The sequence below is a fragment of the Colossoma macropomum genome, unplaced genomic scaffold (assembly GCF_904425465.1).
Source record: "Colossoma macropomum unplaced genomic scaffold, Colossoma_macropomum, whole genome shotgun sequence".
NCBI lineage: Eukaryota > Metazoa > Chordata > Actinopteri > Characiformes > Serrasalmidae > Colossoma > Colossoma macropomum.
Genome location: NW_023494795.1, coordinates 37493690 through 37500292, shown reverse-complemented (window position 1 = coordinate 37500292; position 6603 = coordinate 37493690). Strand labels below are relative to the sequence as shown.

Below are 6603 nucleotides of genomic sequence, written 5' to 3'. Positions count from 1 at the left end.
TTTTTTGTGAATGCTATTTTATCTGACATTAACTGGAAGTTTGTTTTTGTTGGATTTTTTTAATTCTTAAACTTTAAGTGTTAATGCTTAACCTTAATGCTAAAGCGAATGTCTGAGCTATGACATTCTGGTCCAGGCTATCTGAGGTAATTCAGGAAAATTACGCAGATACTTAATCCTGTATGAATCTGTGGAGAGGAATTTGTGCCAAACTGAGAAGCAATCACAGTGAGAAAAACGTGAAACGCAACGCACATGGCATTACTTTTCCATAGGTGACATGAGGGCTACGTGCCAAAATTAAAAACAAAATCTCTTTTACATTGTTTTAACATTATTTGACCTCTTCACTGAAGAACAATACATGAGAATTTGCATTTTAAAAATGAAATGCTGAATTCATGTCAGAATTAAATACAATCCAGTTTAAAATGTAATAAGGGCACAGCTATTTCAATTCACTGTGCAGTACTTTCAACAGAGTTTCCCCATTGAAATGCAGTCATAGTAGTGAAAACAGTGAAATACAATGAACACAATAAACTTTTTGCATGTGTGACTTGCAGAAAATGCCAAAGCAAAACCTCCACTAGTGTTTTCATGTTGCTTGACCTCTTTTTTACATCATAGCAATGCAACCAAAACAGTGAAATGCAGTGCACACATGAGACTGCATGTAAACAGTAACATGCGAAAAGCATTTCAAAATGAAAAGCAGAAGATTTATTACATTGATTTAATGTTGTTTTAAATAGTGCACAGTGGAAAACAACACAGTCGTGTCTTTATGTCATGTAGGCACTGCATTTCCACTGTAGTGACTGCTTTTCAATTTGGCATGAATTCCTCTCAACAGAACTGGCCACTCAAATCTCTTTCAAATTACTTTGCCAGGTCTCCTCTGGTAAAACTAATCCAGCTAGAATAGTGACCGATTCGGTTGGCTGTCTTTTGCTCATGTTAACAGGCTCACTGTGGGCAAACTGGACCATACTCTGTCCTAACAAAGTTTTGCAGTTATGTAGCAAAGCAAACAGGCTCCAACAATATTCAGAGACACGAGTACAAATCTTTACTGTAAGAGCCAACATCCAAACTAACATCCAAAGTAATGAATATGTTACTTAAATGTCTTTTAAAAGCTCAAATGCCTGTGTTTTATCTCGAGAGCTGCAATGAAACGCAAATAATAACCACTGCTTTGAAATTCCCATTAAGAGGTTAGCAGAAATTAGCAATGTCGTTAGCATTAGCGGTTTTCAAAAAGGGTAAACAAGAGCTACGTAAAAAGGCAATTTGCACAGTTTCTGCGTTAAACACTGCTGTGTAATGATATGCTTGCCTTGCATACACAAATCATTAAAGGGGAATTCCACCTATTTTTTTTTAATCTCTGCATAATTAAATGATTTTTCAGAGAAAGTTTTTGCATTGTATGGTTATGAATACACTACCTAATGTCTTAGATATTAGTAAGGATTTGGCCTAAAATATATTTTTAAAAGCCATTCATGGAGAAGGGGATCATGTATAGCGTTTTACCATCATCAACAATATAAACAAACATATCATACCACACATTTAGGTTGACTGGTGTTTTTGAATAGTGAATAAAATAGCAATTTCTGCACTGTCCACATTGTGACCCCTGTTTCCTATCACCCCCCCCCTGTAAAGAAGTTGGCAGGTTTCTCTACAATGAATCCTTTCACAACAAAACACTCTGAATTACTCTGTTTGCATCCCAATGACTGAATTATATAGAATATTTTAAAAATGAGATGCATTTGCCCTTTGAGTGACCCTCAGCGTAAACAAGCTTAAAAAGTCAAACATGTACAGTACCCCTACGCTGTACTCTGACACAGCCAGAGCTCTCCACCATGGCACAGTGTCCACAGCCCTTATCCTGACCCTTCGACTGAATCAATGACAGCAGTGGTGATTAGCATACAAAATCAAATCTCAGAAAATGTGTTTTATCCTCCTCACAGCTCCAGAGCACAGGTAACTATATTTAATTGAAAAGTGAGCAAATTATTTCAAAATTAAAACAAAGACCTGTTGTTATTTAGCAAGGAATATATAAGATGTACAAGTACATGCAGGTATACAGTACCAGGGGGTTTGCACACATACACAGAGAATATGCACACACACGCACACACACATAAAAAACACAATGAGCTGGCCGATTCTGCAGGTTGCCCTAGAAACCACTGGAGTGAGAGGAGACAAGAGGTTAGTGCTCCCTCTCTCTCTCACTCTCTCAGTCTCTCTCTCTCTATTGATTTTGGATCCTTTTTTCATCTACGCCATGTGCCACTGCTATTCAGGTCTCTGCAGGGATATAATTGTACAGATGGGCTGCTATAATTTAGATCTCTGATGCTCATTTTCACTCACATACTGGCGGATTAGGACATATCAAAAACACCCACAGTGGCCTGTAAATGAATCAGTAATATTTAAGTTGGCAGCATGCTAACCTCTCTCACTCTCTCACTGAACAAAGAGTCTATTCTCGAGCAGCTTGGCATGCACAATCAGAATCAGCCAAGATCGAAATCAGCAAAGTTTCAATCCAAACATGCAGTCAATTTATCTTTTTTATTTGGCCAATATACAATGTAAACAAGATAAGCTTATTACTGCTGTATTTGAATGCTGCTGCTACACCTATACCAAAATGCTGCAGCAAAATTATGCATGAATCACTGTGCTAAATATAGCACTTCATTTGATTCATGTTATTTAAACAGGCAGCCGATTTTTCATTTACAAATTTAAACCGCTAATCTGGCTCATTAAACAGCAAGTAATGTTGCAGTTTAGGCTTATAGAAAGTACTCGACATGTGTTGGTGTATTATATGCATTCATTTAGCCCTCAATAGGGCTGTGACAATAGCTGTCAAGTCTTGAGGTTTACCTGTTTTGCCTTTGCTGCAGTCACCCAGCCATGAACAAGCTCTCTAAGTCTATTTCACAGAATTCTGGTGTGTTGTCACAGTAACACTCAATATCAGAATGAAATTTAAAAATCCTACTAAAGGACGCTAAGGAAAATCTCATTTTTATCAAAGTCTGCAGTTTTCTGTATTTCTATTAGGATTTATTTGGCAGGTATGTTAAAATGAAGTATAAAATTCATATATCTTTCAAATTCAATAAAAAATGCACATATGAATGTAGAAAATGTCCATCCGAATGTTTAAAGCTACCTCTGCTGTGGCTCCTAGCATGTTAAAGGCCAGCTCAGTGGTGTAATAAATTATCTACGGCTACTTATGCAAATCTGTTGAACCCCTTAATCTGATCTGATAATCGAAAGACACGACAATGCAAAAAATTCATTATCATAATGATACAAAACTTAAACAGCAGAGGTTTCAGTATTTATTTAGTGTGATGGTGTAGTGTAGTGGGTAATACTGTCCTCCAGGCAGTAGACTGGGATTCTGTTCCCCCTCCACTACTTTCATCTACCTCTGTTAGCATAATTCAATTGTAAGCTGCTCTGGATAAGAGTGTCTTCCAAATGCATAAAAGTAAATGTATTAAGTAGCCTATACACTTGGGGAGAGCTCTGACACCAGTGCAGACTGCTAACACAAAAACAGCAAAGTCACACACAATATAAACAACCAAAACCTCATTGCAAAATGGTGCACTGAAACTATGAATGACCAAAACTAATAATGAAACATCCTCAGTTAATGCGTGTGTTCTCATAGGATAGTGAGTTTGTCTCACAGCCAAACCCAAAGCTGATATTCTTTTTTTGGCTCTGGAAATGGGTAGAAAATAACACTCTCTAGTCTCTGCAGGCAGATTACACAGTGGGATTACACCGGAAAACATCACCGCTTGCAGCTAAATTTTACAGACATATAATCAAATCAATTACTTTGCTTGATAAAAAGGTCATTTGCAAAAGAGCTTGCTGCATTTGTTTACCCGATGTAGTTTTCTGATTTGTGACTGGGCAACCGTTTTACACCTGTAGGTCTACCAGAAAATGTGTAAGGTGCACAAAATGCACTACACTAGTATTTTCCTGTATGGTACATACAGCATGTGGAAAAAAATAGGCTTGAGGCCTAATCTCTGGATTTTGCACAGCTTCTGTGCCTAGTCCTGACTGTTGTGCAGCCATCATGAACACTCTAACCTAATAACGTGGCATGCCAGGTGCCTGAGCCCAGACAGCAACAACAGCCATGAGAGGCAGCATGAAAGTGCCTGAGCCCCAGATGCCTCTGAGACCCACAAGAGGTGGCGTGAGGACAACGCCCAAGCTTCAGACACCGATGAGAGCCACAAGAGGCATCGTGAGTGCTTTAGCCCCAAGTGCTGCCTCCTGCCCTTAACGAGAGGTGAGGTCATCTTTAGAAGGAGCGGGGAGCAGATGGTCAGCAGTGCACCTACAGATGGACTGAGAAGAGTTGATAAGAAAAAGACACTACAGCGTAAAAGGTCACTGAAAAGTAGTGCATTTTTTTGGTTTATTTTTGTTGGTTGTATGGATGAGAATTAAAAGTAAAATGCTTGCTGAGAATGTCACCCCTGCCTCCTGTGTCCTTCTCCTGGGGAAGCATATGGCATGCTACACATGAAGTGTGTTTACATGCACTCAATAATCCAATCATAATCGGATTTCTGCAGTATTCTGATCATGTAAACACCATACTCCGATCTACTAATCTGATTAAGAAATCTAATAAAGAGAGCTGGATTCTAGCTCAATGATCAGATTTCTCAGTGCGTGTAAACTCTTACTCAGATTTCTTTCGGATTTCTCAGTCTGCGCATGTGCAGAACAGACCACAGTGCCAGAAATAAGTAAGCAGTGTTGCCACGAGACGCAGTAAAACACTTTTGGAACGACGGCATGAAATTTGAGTTTTACGTTACGTTTATGTCACGTCTTCTTCTGTGAGTTTATTGGATGGTTGCAAAGCAGAAATCTGCTTACTACCCGACTCATGTCAGACCGGCGTTTTCACATTATCTGATTACTCAAGTGCATGTAAACACATTGATCGGACTACTGACAAAGTTATCAGATTATTAAGTGCATGTAAACGCAGTTAAGGACACAGAAATGGAAAACAAGACGTTACATGCTGCTTTCACTATACAGAGGTAAGGAAGGGCTTGGGAATTGCACGGGTGTGTATGCAAGTGCATAACCTGCGTACCTGGACGCTATGGTACTCCGCCAGTTAACTTTCCATTGCTGACCACAAATAAAAGACAACAACAATCTATTTTAGCTATAATTAGTTTTTTAAATGTATAGTAATATTTGCAAACATCCAGCTGCTCTTTAGCAGCCTGATGCCACTGGCCTGGGGGGTTATGAAATAGTGAATAAGTAGAAATAAGATTAGACAGTATTAGGGGTGCAACGATTATTCACTGATTAGTTGGTGACGTCATTATGCATCTTTCTCATGCTCACTAGGATTGTTTTGACATTGTCACTTACTGGAGAGTTAACAGCAGCGCGACGGCTGCCTCAAGAATAAAGTCCTCAAAAGTGTGGGCGATAAACTCAGTCAGGTGTGTTATTTGTAAAGCCGACCTTAGCTGGCTATGGGAGCACATCCTCCACGCTGGAGCATCTGAAGAGGAAACTCGTCGGTTCACTGAATGACAAAGATTCTTGGTAAGATACGCCGCGTCCCAGACCGCATACTAGCACACAAAATAGTGTGCAAAAATAGCACATATACCATTAGAAGTGCACTCTTTAGTGTAGTATGTGAAGTACTGAAGTGTGTGGTTTGGGACGCAGCAATAGTTGTGCTAGCAAGCTAGTTAGCTAATGCTAATGCTAACGTCCCGTAACTATCATTCACAGCGACCATGTTCACTTTCCGGATAACATTTACAGTTTTAAACACTGCATCGTTGTCTTCACGTCGAGGCCACCGGTGCATTCAAATTCAGTGAACAGAGGTAGATGTTTCCAAACAGTTTTCTTTTTTCCACGAACGTTTGCCACCACTTGCTAACAGTTTCAGGAGGTAGTTCTAAACAAACATATAGGGCAGCTGGATGAAGGGTTACCGCTGAAATGAAACATTTCAAAATTCAAAATTTAACCATTCATAGAGAAGAAGTTTGCCACGAATGTTTGCCACTTTCCACGTCCGCTCCATCAGAGCGCATCTTCTCTGCAGCGGGGAATATCTGCTCTCAGAGGAGAGCAAGACTCTCACTGGAGCACCGATAGATGCTGACTATCTGTTTTACTGAAGATGTTATTGTAGAATTTTGCAGCAGTGTTGACAGGCAGCAGAATTCACAAAGCACAGACGGTTTATTTACTTGATTAAGGGAAATCTGATTGCTACTTTGCACACCCTTGGTTTTACATGTTGACAGGAAAAAGATATTGGAGTTTTATTTATATTTTGTATTAGCAGGAAAGTTCATTACAACAGGGAATTTTTGAATGTTATTCATTTTTAGTGTCTTCATTGTTGATTAATGCATAAAACAACCTTAAGCGAAATTTAAAAGCCAATAGCTGCGTAAGAGTCATTTGTTAATGTAATGATTTATGTTCTGAATAACTGATTATTCGTTTCAG

At 39.1% G+C, this 6603-nt stretch overlaps 1 protein-coding gene across 1 annotated transcript in view; it reads right to left on the bottom strand.

Annotated features, from left to right (window-relative positions):
• Positions 1–6603, bottom strand: part of LOC118815927 (capping protein, Arp2/3 and myosin-I linker protein 3-like) — a 115793-nt gene that overhangs the window by 83207 nt on the left and 25983 nt on the right. The gene's annotated exons all lie outside the window — the stretch shown is intronic.